General features: G+C 37.5%; 1 long non-coding RNA gene across 1 annotated transcript; it reads left to right on the forward strand.

Moving 5' to 3' along the window:
* The first annotated feature begins 10,364 nt into the window (after positions 1-10,364).
* On the forward strand, positions 10,365-12,112 carry LOC121410821. Its single transcript, XR_005969380.1, has 3 exons — positions 10,365-10,819; positions 11,291-11,387; positions 11,849-12,112. It is a non-coding gene; the product is annotated as an uncharacterized LOC121410821 (long non-coding RNA).
* Positions 12,113-13,814: the final 1,702 nt, after the last annotated feature.

Consider the following 13,814-nt stretch of genomic DNA (forward strand, 5'->3'; position numbering starts at 1 on the left):
AAACCCACTTTCAATGATAAAAACTTAGTGAAAAAATGCTGGAGATGTCTGATATAAACTGTTGTTCAGATTCAGTTATGTCCTCAGATGCAGCTGGCACAAAAAGGGTAAAGGTTGCGCTCACCAAGTGTTAAAATTTCAATTTGGGTGGCAAAATTATTAGAAAATGCTTGAATGTATCCGTTTTATTTCAATTGACTAAAAGTGCAAGGGAAATGTATGAGAAATGTTTCGCAATGTAAGTTTGATTTCGCCCTTTTCCCTTGACACAGCGTGAAAACGATCATTTCTGTGCAAACAGATCTCTGCGAGCTTTACACAAATGGACAGTGCTCACTCAAGTGTAACATTCTGACAAAACTTTTACTTTCATTGGATGGATGAGACCCAAACCCAAGATTTTATGTGAAGAAATTACCCACATGTTGTATATTTTCTAATTCTAAATCAAGCGCCCTCTCTTGGTAATGTTAATATTTTCTATGAAAAATAACTGTTTGAACACTTTTATTATATGATTATTGGAAAGTTACTGATGACGTTCATATCCTGAAATTTTCAGCCCATTCCATACTTGGGCACCCGATTGAATTGACTTTGATGTATGTATAATTCATTTGGTTGAGTTTTTAACCTGAGTTATCACAAGCTTGTTTGTAAATGGTCTATAAAATGTATTCCTAGTCAAGACAATGCGAGGTCACATGGAAATCCAGACCAATATATGGACAGAAAAGTCTTTTTTTTAAGTTGCCTTGTTTAATGATGAAGACAGAAAGGAAATTACTGATCAATTACTTACTGACAGGATTTGATATAAAGTTCAACATTCCGGAACTTACAAACTTTTTCATTCTTTTCAGGATGTTGATGCTTGTAATTGACCGTTGTTGATATTAACTGTACCTTTTCTTTTACTTTAGCATATTTATTGCGTGACCAAAAAAAAGTGTTTAAAGGGGTGTTTTTTCAGTTAAGGACACGGGTCGCACGTGCACTTGTTAAGGGTATCAAAACAACGGTATTCAAGAAAAGGGTGGTTTTGAAAGACTGGTCAGTGGTCAATCGCAGGGTCATTTGTATTTCGGGTATATTTTTTCCAAAGCTTTTTATAAAGACTAGCCAAACGTGTTTAGGATATGTTTTTACCCAAGCTTTTTCCCTGAGATCATAATATTCAGGCGACAACTTATGGGGCCAAATTGTCCAAATAAAGCCCGCGAAAAACTTATGTAGGTGGTTATTTTTCACACAGAAAAAAACTTGTTTAGGAAATGTTTGGAAATAATTTGGTCATGCATGTGTACAGCAATGTGTACTGCCCCCCCTGGATTCAAACAGAGGGTTGAGATTTTGAATGTGCCGCACACGATCCAGGTGAGGTACCTGATAGGATTAATTCCTTGAATGCACTGAGCTCCGGTGATGGTAGCTCTAGCTAAAACAGGGGTAAGTTTAGTACCACTTTGTATCCTCAGGCAAAAGTGCTATACAAAAGGGAAATTGTCCAAAATACTTATTGGGTTATACTTGTTGCAGAAACGTGCTATCAATAATAACAAAGTCACCATGCCTTTCCCTTACAATTTTTTTTAACCTCAATATTTGACCTGAATGTTTACTGCATTGCCATATTTATGTGTCAGTATTTTAACAGTGCTTGGCCTGAATGGTTTAATGATTTCATTTATTTTTCAAATTGCAGCCAATAGATATGCAACAAGACATTTTAATGATCTCTACTTGCCAAAGTACCAATATTTTACTTGTTCCATTATTAATCACAGAGGATCTATGAATTGGAATAATTTGAAATTAGAACGGAAATCTTGCCAGTCATTGTCTCTTTTTAATAGACAATACAAATCATGTCTTATTAATCAATAATTCATTCAATAGACTTTCAGGTGCCTGTTTGACCTTTTTTTTTTGTATTGGTGTACACTTCATTTATCTGTATGTTGTTTTAGGAACTAGCCTTGATAGGCCATTTTAATCATGAACTGGGTGCTGTTTTTGATAGAAAACTGCTTTGTAAATAGATTACCCATGACATTCCAATAACCCGGTGGCCTGTTCTGTGTTTGAGATGTTTGAAATTTCCCTTGTTTAAAGCATTTATCTTAATGATTATTAACATTTATGAAGGTTGAATACCAATGTTAGCTGATTGGAATCAATATGAAAATCTCATTCAGCATCCAAGAACAAGTTACATTATTGCCTAAAATTATGCATAACTGACATTATGAAAACACTTGTTTTTATGATTTTGTAATGGAATTGTTTAATTACAATAGATGTAATATTTTGGTTATTCGTTGTTTGAATTCACTTGAGTGCGTTGACTGTATCTTGGTTTGTGATGCCTCTGTTATCAAAGTATATTTACTGCCCATTACAAAAGAATCCTGTTTTATTAAAAATATGAAAATGTTGAAATTTAACAACCAATTGTTTGTGTAATTCCTGAATAAGTAATCATATAAAGGGATTCAGGGCTTTTGTACTTTCATAGAGTGACTTCAAGATGAATGTACCAGGTGCTGGATTATTATCATCTTTATTATATCATCATCATCATCATTAGTGATATTATATCGTTAGTATTAGTACTAAAATTATTGGTATGCTATACGGCAATCCTGACACGGAAAGAATTTTATCGGAGCTCAGGAACTGCCCTGGAATACAAAAAGGCCCAGGAAATCCCCATTCATTTCAATGTTAAAGCTTATTAAATGTTCTGGAAGGTATGATGTGAAAACTAGCCCCTGAAAATAAAATATTAATATTTTTGCTAGCTATGTTTTGTCAATGTACTGTTTGTAATTTGGTGATAAACAAACACTAATGATTGACTCTGGGGAAGAAAAGAAATATGATGAAGCTGATTAGCTGAACAGGTTGAGAAGAAATTATTTTTGTAAATGCTTAAAAAGGAACCAAGAAAAATATAGTAAATATTTTTTGCACTTAAATTTAATAATTGATTGGAATAATCTCTTAACGAATGTGTATGTAATATTACTGAATCCTTCTAAACTACCATGAGCTATGATAAATTGTAACTGAACAGATGCTTATTCTATTGTCTACAATAATATGAATAATAGGAATATTGCACCATCAAATTTTGAGTCACAGATTTTAACATAATTTTGCAATACTAGAATAATCATTTTTTATTTTGATTAATCTTGACTGGAATATATTCTGTAAATAAAAATCGTCTAAATAATGTACCATGAAGACCTGTGAGTTACAGATCTTATCACACTTTGCAATAATAATGTTTACATTTTATATTTGAAATAAAACGTTATATAGCTTGCTAATCCATTTTGCTTTGTTTCATTTTTTATATATATCATGTATATACAGTATATATATGTACTCACTGGTGTATAGCCATGTCTTATTTATAGCTGTTAGATGAATCAGATTTGTACATGGGTTGTGAAATTCAGGGAGATGTGTATCAAACATGTAAGAAAAATGATGAGAAGTGACCTTTCTGGGAAGAAATTTTAAACGAGGGAGATGCAAAAATGATGAAAGCAGAATTAAAGCAAAAGAGTTAGTGGTTGTTGATTTGAGGTCATTGATGAAGGGGATGATCATTGGGAATGTGATGGTGACAGTGGTGGTGGTGATGGATGACGATGGTGTGATACTGATTGTGATGACAATGATGATAATGATGATGGCAGTAATGCATAATGGTGGTTGGTGGCGGTGATAGTGATGATGACGTTGATGGTTGACATCTCTACAGTGCGTATAAAAAAACGGGACAGATTTGAAGTCTATAAAATTTTTGTTTCAAATTATGATCTTTATATTTTGATGTCAATAGGTGCTCTTGGTTCTTATCCTTCAAATGTTATTTAAAAACATTAGTTTCGTTCATGCTTGAGCAAACACGGAATGTTTTTGTCTGGGGTTAAAAAGGAGGGTTGTGCCAAAATGGCATCAAATGATATGATGGTCGGACTTCTTGCTAATGAGCAGACTTCCGCTTAACCTTTTCATTATCTTTGCCATTGTTTTCGAATTTTGCGGTCAAAATTCATTTCTAGATCTACTCATTTGCTTGAATATTTCTGTTGTTCCTTGCTAATATGTTCTCTCTTTTAGGTTTGAATATTCCTTCATTAGGCAAGAACAATTTTTGTAAACCGAAGTTAGGGAGAGTATGTTTTTTCTTCAAATCCTTTCATTATGCGCTACAAAGGTTATGGTGCCTTTGAACAGTGGCATACTGATGGCTGGGGGCTTGGGTTGCTCCCCCACCCCCATTAAAAAAAAAATCATGACCAAGAAAACGAAAGTGGAAAGAAAAATAACAGAAAACGTAGAAAGTGAAATATGTCAAAATCACAAAATTGTATATTTTAATGAAAAAGTCGCTTCACAACTTTTTGATACATTTTACCCGATCTGCCAAATCTTGCTCCTTCAAATTGACTCAATACACCATTGCTATTGAAAGACATGAATCCTTTCCTGTTTGTCCTGTCAAGCACATAATTAAACTTGGTGAAGAATTTAATAACCCCTTGAAAATAGGATTCATGTCTGTTATAGGTACCATAACATATTTGATTCACATAATAAAATACAATTTGAATAAGTTTTCCCAGTTAATAATGCAAATCTTTTTGCTTGGGTTGACAAAGTCCTTTTCTTACTTATGAAGGAAAATACAAAGGTAAAAGAAGTTTGAATGAAAAAAGAAAATAATTCAGGTATACATAAATTTATAAATGAAATTTGACAGCATTATTCGAAAATTATGGCAAAGATAATGAAAAGAGAAAGTCTGCTGGTTAGCCAAAAGTCTAATCATCAAATTTTTCATTTCTGCCATTTTGGCGCAAGCCTCTTTTTGAAACCCCGACTAAAACGTCCCGTGTTCGCTCAAGCATGAACAAATTTCAATTTTCTAAATGGCATTTCAAGGATAAGATCGCAGAGCATCTATTAGCATCAAAATATAGATATATTTTGAAACAATTTTTTCTATAGACTTTTCAAAACAGTCCCGTTTTTATACGCCCTGTATTAGTTACGTTTGTGGTGTTGATGGTGGTAGTTGATAATAATTGAACCTTTTTGTGTCGCCCACCAGAGGTGAAGGCGGTCGTCCTTCCGTCACAAATCTAATGACACATTACTCCACAACTGAAAGTCGCTTTTCAACCAAACTTGGATGGTAGATGGACTTGGGGGACCTGCATGTTATGCTGCAGTTGGAGGTCACATGGTAAGGTCAGAGGTCATTTTCAGGTTAACGTTAAAGTTTACATGCAGGTCAACGTTAAAGTTTACATGCAAGACTCTACATGACACCTAACTTGATCCGCAACCGTAAGTCACTTTTCAACCAAACTTGGATGGTAGATGGACCTGAGGGACCTGCATGTTATGCTGCAGTCGGAGGTCACATGATGAGGTCAAAGGTCATTTCCAGGTCAACGATAAAGTTTACATGCAAGACTCTCTTATGACACCTAACTCCGCAACCGTAAGTCGCTTTTCAACCAAACTTGGATGGTAGATGGACCTGAGAGACCTGCATGTTAGGCCCCCATCTCACTAGGATGGCGATCATGGCGACCATGGCGATCTGTCTAAATCCCGCAAAGCGTAGCAGAATCGTCCTCGAATTCTATTTTTAGCCTGCGAGGCGATTGCACTACAACTTCACTGCGACGGACCTGCGCTGAAGGCGATGGTTATACGCTGGTAGTACGACGCTGCCACTCTCTTGCCACGATTTGAGGCAGATGTGATGCGCTGCTTCTGCGATCAAAGCGACCGTACAACGAGGCCCATACGCTAATTAGGACCTCGGTACGGTGGTGCTACGAATGGAACGATTGTGTTACGTTCATGATGGGCTCTTGAAACGATTTCAAGCAATCGGCATATTGATCGCGGCACATGAGACATTTTTCAGTCGATTGCCAACCTCCGACCAAGATGGATGTCCAGAATTTGGTTGGACTTATACATCTTAACATTATACAACAACTTCAGTTAGAAGTTGAATACGAGGACCTGATACGAGGACAGTAGAAGGAGGAGGCCAAAAAGATACTGGGTCCGATCCTGGCTGTCACTTAAGTCATAATATACAATATATATTAAAATTTCACTCAAAAGATGTCGATGAGCCTAATAGTTAATATGAGGGATGCATCCAGAAATTCATAAAAGAGCATAAAAATGTTTTATATTTTGTTTATTTTTTTCCACAAAAGTTTGTCACTCAAAATTGTTAGGTAAATTCCTTTCAAATTTGCTTTCAAGAAGTAGTCTACTGATGTGAGAGCACTCATAAGTGTGGGGGGGGGGCACAATGCCAGAATCCCCATAAAGTGTGCTTTCCCAATCAATACATCAGTGATCGAATCATTAAAATTTTATTAATTGTTTACTGTCACTGTAGTTAAAATTCATTCTATTTTTAAAACATATTCAATTTATATATTTTTGCGGAGGTAACCCATTTCGTCATCAAGACATGCGAGCGTCTTTTTTTTCTCTCTTTCAAGCTGGCTCAGCAGTTAGATTTTCATCCTCCTACTATACCTCCTCCTCCTCTTCCTCCTCCTCTACCACCACCATAACCTCTTGTTCGCTTCCTCTTGGACCGCCGGCATAACAAATTGGGCAGCTTCCCATTTTGGTCCTTTTTCTGGGAAGTATATTTGAAAACGTCGTGGTGTCGCCTCGTAATCTGTTGAAAATGTGATAATCCGCTACCATCGGCACGTTGTTTCATAGCAGCGCAGACGGTCGCTGCTCAATCGCTTGCCAGTCATCAGCGGCGCAGCAAAAGCGCAACGCGAATGCCTGCAGCGGGCTGAGAACGTGTGCCACATGCCACCCAAAGGGAAAGCGTCGTGGTGGAAACGGTGTGAAGCGTGTCGAGCGCAAGGCAGTCGCCTCGTAAACGGAAGCAGCGTAGCAGAATTGTCTTGGGAACGGGCCTGAAAAACACGGGCGATCGGTGCCGCTTTTAATGCGCTTCTACTACGCTTTGTGCGTTGGAGCTTCGTTACAGCTACGAATATGTCGTTTGTAATACGCTCTTGACTCGATTATGATGCGCTTTAGCACCTCCGCGATCTCGCTACGTAAGTTTTGAACATGTTCAAAATTTTGTGGCGACCAGGAAGATGGTGGCGATCCTTGCCGCTTCAGAAAAGATCAAGGTACGACGGAGAAGATTGAAAAGATCAAGCCACGTTCAAGCTACGATATACCACGCTTTGTCGATTTTTGACGATCGCAGCGGAATCGCCATCTAGTGAGATGGGGTATTATGCTGCAGTCGGAAGTCACATGATAAGGTCAAAAGTCATTTCCAGGTCAACGTTAAAGTTTACATGCAAGGCTCTTTTTTACACTTAATTCCACAACCATAATTCACTTTTCAACCAAACTTGGATGGTAGAAGGACTTGGGGGACCTGCATGTTACGCTGCAGTCGGAAGTATGGTTAAGTCAAATGTCATTTTCAGGTCAATGTTAAAGTTTACGTGCAAGGCTCTTATGACAAGTGTTATTCCATCCTAGCCATCTCACAATGAAGTTTCGATACAACTCTGTTGCGTGCCCTTGCAAATCACAATATTTCTGGTTATTTCCATAAGTGGGCGCGACACAAAATCGCTTTTGCCTTATTATTGCCTTTCAATTGATATTATTTTCATTTTGGATATTTTCTTACTTCATTTTTTATTTTTTTTTCTAAAACGCAAACTGATAATTGGTAATTTTTGTCTCGCCTGAACCAAGTTCGGCAGAGACTTAGTAATCACTTTTCCCGTTGGCGTTGGTCTGTTTCTTTTACATGCATGTTCCAAAATGTTTAAAGGAGAATGAAACCATGAGAACAAGATAGCTTGTGTGAAAACAGAAAAATCAAACAGATCAACAAAAGTTTGAGAAAAATCTAACAAATAATGAGAAACTTATGAGCATTTGAATATTGCGATCACTAATGCTATTGGGTAGCAAATTGGCAATGCGACAAAGATGTGTGATGTCACTTGTGAACAACTCTCCCCATTACTTTAGTATATATTTCACTTGAATTGCCTCTTTTATCACATCTATCCATAAATCATGTGTTCTTTCTACATGAGGGCATATAATACATATTTTTTAAGAATACATCATGGATAAAGAGTTTGTATCATCATCAGAAAAAGCAAAAAGAGACATTTTGAGGGTATTTTATAGTCCACCAAAGGGAAAGTTGTTCATCAGTGACATCACACATCCTTGTCGCATTGCCAGTGGGAGGATCTCCATAGCATTAGTGATTGAAATATTCAAATGCTCATAACTTTCTCACTATTTGTCCAATTTTTCTCAAACTTTCTTTATTCTTATTCTTTGATTTTTCTGTTTCTACACAAGCCTATTTGTTCCAAAGGTTTCATTCCTCTTTAAGTTTTTGTTCTACTCGCTCTCTTGTCTTTTTCTGCATGAACTATGTTCATACTTGATACATTATAATCCTTGGGTAATACCACATGTCAAACCGCATGAGAACGCGATGGGGTCAGTGGTCGTATAGGGGTCAGAGGTCAAATAATATGAAGTCATGTCCTTTTTTTATGAAGTTTCATCCAACTAGGTCTCATTTCTTTATTTCTGCATCAGATATAACTGATGTTCACACTTGGTTCGAATGATCCTTGGGTAACACCACATGTTGTTCAGGGGCCCGTTTACCTTGGAAACCTTGATTCTGATTGGCTACTTAGTCCTTTTACCTCGGTAGATGTCAAAATGGAAAAGTTACAACAGTTACAAGTCCTTTACGAAACGGGCGCATCCTCTATAGGGGTCGAAGATCTTTTTTTTTATTTGCTCGAATTTCTTTATTTCTGCATCAGTTGTGTTTACACTTGCTACATGATATCACATGTGTGATAATGATAATGCCAAGTTCTGAAAAATGCACGTAACTTTTTAACCTCACTACCTCCGCTAGCTCACATTTCCTTATTTTTATTCTTTCTAAATCCCTCCATTTCCCATTAGTATATCTACATAAAAAAAACTTTCCCCTCATGTTGCCTGGTCTTATGTCTTTCATCAAAAATTATTCTAGTGAGATTTTAATTAGGATGTTAATTACATATAAATATTTTTTTACATTGCCCTCTGGGAATTTCAGGATTCTGGAGCTGCCGGGGGATTTGCTCCCTATAGATTCCACCCGCCGCAGGCTTCGCGCTATACGCGAACAAGATATTAAAGGAGAATGAAACCATTGGAACAAGATAGCTTGTGTGAAAACAGAAAAATCAAAGAAACAGATCAACGAAAGTTTGAGAAAAATCGGACAAATAATGAGAAAGTTATGAGCATTTGAATATTGCGATCACTAATGCTATGGTGATAGCAAATTGGCAATGCGACAAAGATGTGTGATGTCACTTGTGAACAACTCTCCCCATTACTTTAGTATATATTTCACTAGAATTGCCTCTTTTATCACATCTATCCATAAATCACGTGTTCTTTCTACATGAGGGCATGTAATACATATTTTTTAAGAATACATCATGGATAAAGAGTTTGTATCATCATAAGAAAAAGCAAAAAGAGACATTTTGCGGGTATTTTATAGTCCACCAAAGGGAAAGTTGTTCATCAGTGACATCACTCATCCTTGTCGCATTGCCAATGTGAAGATCTCCATAGCATCAGTGATTGCAATATTCAAATGCTCATAACTTTCTCACTATTTGTCCGATTTTTCTCAAACTTTCTTTATTCTTATTCTTTGATTTTTCTGTTTCTACACAAGCCTATTTGTTCCAAAGGTTTCATTCCCCTTTAAGGAGAAAACGGAGAAAGAGACAAAAAAGAGTAAGCTTTGAAGAAAAAGAATGTTTATGAAATACGGGGAGTGAGTGCCCAGGTGGCCACTTACATTGACAAGTGGATACCATGCAGGATCAAAAAAAGGCTTTTTCAAGATAGGGCACGTTACGTACGTAACGTATCAAGGGTGTAAAAAACACTAAAATAATGAAAAAGGGATATCTATTTTCGCTAAGAAGCTACGTGTTTAGGGTCAAATTTGCGACGGTATAAAAATTAAGACCGAATTTTTTTTATACAGGTTTTACTTTTTACCCAAATAGTCAACACTATGTGTTTATACAGAGTACGATTTGCGCGAGGTGGGGCTATACGGGCTGTACTAAACCCAACGATGTATAGGGGCCGACGACCGACGTCCGCGACATAATTGAAGTATTGCTGTAGGTACTTGTTTAGGGGTTCAATTCAGGGGAATTGCCAAAAGTTTCGTTTTGTTTCTGTGGTAAATTGAATTTTATTGCAAAATCATTTTTCTTAGCGGAGACACCTTACGAGAATTTAAAGCGAAAGTGTATTTCTTTTTGGTCGATATGTTCCGTTGGTTACTCACCTGTTACGTAACGTCAATGATGTTATTACTCAAAGAAGTGAAAGTAGTTCCTCAGATTTATAGCTGATTATTCTCATAAATTCATGATGTGAATGATGTTTATGTTAAATTCATAGTTGTTTTCATTATACTTTTCATTTATACTGAATCTAGTGATATGTCATAAATATTTGTGATGTTGTGGAAGGATATTTACATCAGATAGCGTTCAAGTGTAGTTGGCGCGAAAGAATAAGCGTTTATGTTGTTACGACGGTAGGATAAATCAGAAAGCGATTTGTGACGACAGTGTACGTTAGGGGTACTATGTTCGTTCTTCCAAGTCAAGTTCGACAAGGAGGCATGTAAGTTTGATTCTAAGTTATATCGTTTTATCAATTTAGCAGCTAAGATTTTGACTACGTTGATATTATTCTTAAGAAAACAATTATCACAGTGAGTAGGGTTGAATATGTCAATTCAATTTTGTATATCTGGTACATGATCGTTATATGCTTCATGTTATTGTTATGGTCAATTTCACATTACAAGGTGAAGATTTCTTATGATCTGCTTATAAAATGAAATTATATTATGTTCTTTTCTATGATGAGATCGAATATATTAGACGAAGTTGATTTTCTTGTCAGTATTTTGTCATGATCATTTTTGTACACCCCCCCCCCCCCCCGTTCGCTGTACTTAGAAAGTGAATGAACTTTATTTATTTTGATTATAATTGCCGAGTGGTAGTAGTAGTCTTGGAAATTCAGACTCGATTGAATTAGATGAGTTTTAAGGAACCATACTAGCTAATTTTGTTATGTCAATTTTTAGGAGTTTCATTTGACGTACTACCATGTATGAGTGATGCCGAGTGAGGTCTCCAGAGGGTGATTGGTGGATGTACCCTTGTTTTCTCTTGGCCTATAGTAGGGTGAGTTAGTTAGGATGGCCAAGTTATGGTTATTTTGTTATGATTTACATGTATAATAATTAAGGCAATAACTGTTCAAATACTATGATATAATGTGCTTAGAAAGAATGATTTAAAATCAGTGCTACATTATTGTGATTATTATCATTGGTTAATTGGAATATATTTTTGTGAACATAAGACTTCATTGAATGAAAAGTGATCAATAATTCTTCTTAGTAATGTGATAGCCTTATGAGCAAGAAATGAATTATGTATACTTACATACAATTTATGTTGTATAATTTCTTCTGGTACTTGAATTGAATTGTTATTGAATTAAATCCATAATCATGCAATTGATTAATGAAATACAATTTAACGATTAATGATATACCATTTATCAAGATTTGATATGATGATCATGTGATCTTGGATCAGTATTGATTAATTTTTTATATTCATTGTTCCCTTATTTACAGGGGTTTGTTTTCCCTGTTTTTGCATGATCCACCGGCTGTCAATAAATGGCTGACCCACCCCTACTTCTTGTCTATGGTTCTATGGTTTTCCTGACTGAGTACCCAACCCCCAACCCATACTACCACCCAAGCCCAGTTTACTACAATGGTGTCAGAAGTGGGATCACCGGTTTGAGATTGATGCAACCCCCTACTACGTCAGAGGACGCCAGCAGGTCAAGAGGATAAGAAGACGCAATTAGATATAAGATATATTAAGGTTGAAAGGTATTGGTTGAAATAATTGAAACAAGTTAAGAAATAGTAACTATATTCTGTAAGAAGTTGTATTGTTTCAGAATTGTCATAGATTTCTTTCCCCAAATAAACCAGCAGGATGCCTGGAGGTAATGTTGGGACTGGGGCTGGTGCGACCCCTAGCACTAGCCTCGAAGACATGATTGCTTCTATGACTGGCGCGTTTCGAAGTATGTCTATGGCTAGGTCAATGCCCTCGATGAAGTTGCCTAAGTTTAAGGGCACTCCACAGAAGCCTGGTGATTTGACTGTACGTGAATGGTTTGATGAGTTCGATGAATACTGCCAATATTACCAGTTATCGGAGAGAGAGAAGGCACAAGTTCTTGTGACTCATCTAAGTGGTCCTGCCAAGGATGAAATCATGTGTAGGGAGGCAAGCCTTCGTGAGGATCCGACTGGCCTGAGAAGGGTTCTGATGACTCGGTTTGGCTTAAGAGAGAGCGTCCAAAGCTTGAGTAGTGAACTTCACAGCCGTGTCCAACTTGACGGAGAATCACTTGTGGATTTCAGTAGTGTTCTCATCCGTTTGCATGATAGGATGGAAGCAGCCGCTTCCATACCTGAGAAGGAGGCTCTGCAAAGATTGAGAGACATGACCCTCAAGGAAATATTCGTGAGAGGGGTGCGGGACAAACAGATCCAGAGAGAGCTGAGGAGGATCCTAATTTCTAGCGGATCTGGGACATTCCTGACGATGAGAGAAGAAGTCCTGAATTTATTTCAAGACACAGATACGGTCCCAAGACCTAGGGTGAGAGAATGCGAAGTAGAGACTGCTAGGGTCGAAGCATCTTCTGAGACAGCTGAGATAAAAACAATGAGGGAGGAAATATCTCTTCTTAAAGAGGGACTTAGTGAAGTTGTCAAGGAAATTCAGGCCCTACAGCTCCCCCCTCATCTTCGACAAAGGCCAAAGAAGAAAGGAGAGTTACATTGCTTTAATTGCAAACAGAAGGGCCATGTACAGAAAAATTGTGTTAAACCACCTAGATGTTATGGCTGTGACAAGCCAGGTCACTTCAAGAAAGATTGTCCAGAGGTTATGGAAGCGGTGAGGGGTAATCCTGGAAATCAACTGAGTGAAGGATCCGCTGAAGTCCTCGCAGTATCCAACCCTTCAAATTATCTTTCATCGCTGGTATCAGAAAGTCCAAAAGCCATAGTCAAGATAGCTGGAGTAGAGACTGGATGTATTCTAGACACAGGTGCCGAATCGAGTCTGGTTCCACTGAGTTACTACGAGAGATGTTTAGAGGGGATCATTGGGGATCTCGAAGGCACTGATAGCGGTTTAAGAGTGAATGGCATCTCAGGAGCCGTCCCAATCGTAGGTTACTTCAGGGCACCAGTTACAGCCAATGGGAAGACTGACGAAGTAGGATTTATCGTGATCAAGGATGTAGTCCCGAGTAAGAGAAAGGAATACCCAGTTTTATTAGGCTCCAATGCTCTTTATAGCTTTGTGGGAGATGATGAGTCCCAGAGTGGAAAAACTGACTGGCAGATGGTTGCGGAGGTCTTAAAGGCATTTCCTAAGTCTGTGTTGAAACCGGAGACTTCAACTGTGCTGAGGACTGGAGACGACAATGAGTTGATACCACCACTTACTGTCGGGAGGTTAGAGTGTCACGTGGACAGTGCAGTCCAGTGGGATGGTTGCACTCAG

Source organism: Lytechinus variegatus, chromosome 1, assembly GCF_018143015.1.
Source record: "Lytechinus variegatus isolate NC3 chromosome 1, Lvar_3.0, whole genome shotgun sequence".
In the NCBI taxonomy this organism is placed as follows: domain Eukaryota; kingdom Metazoa; phylum Echinodermata; class Echinoidea; order Temnopleuroida; family Toxopneustidae; genus Lytechinus; species Lytechinus variegatus.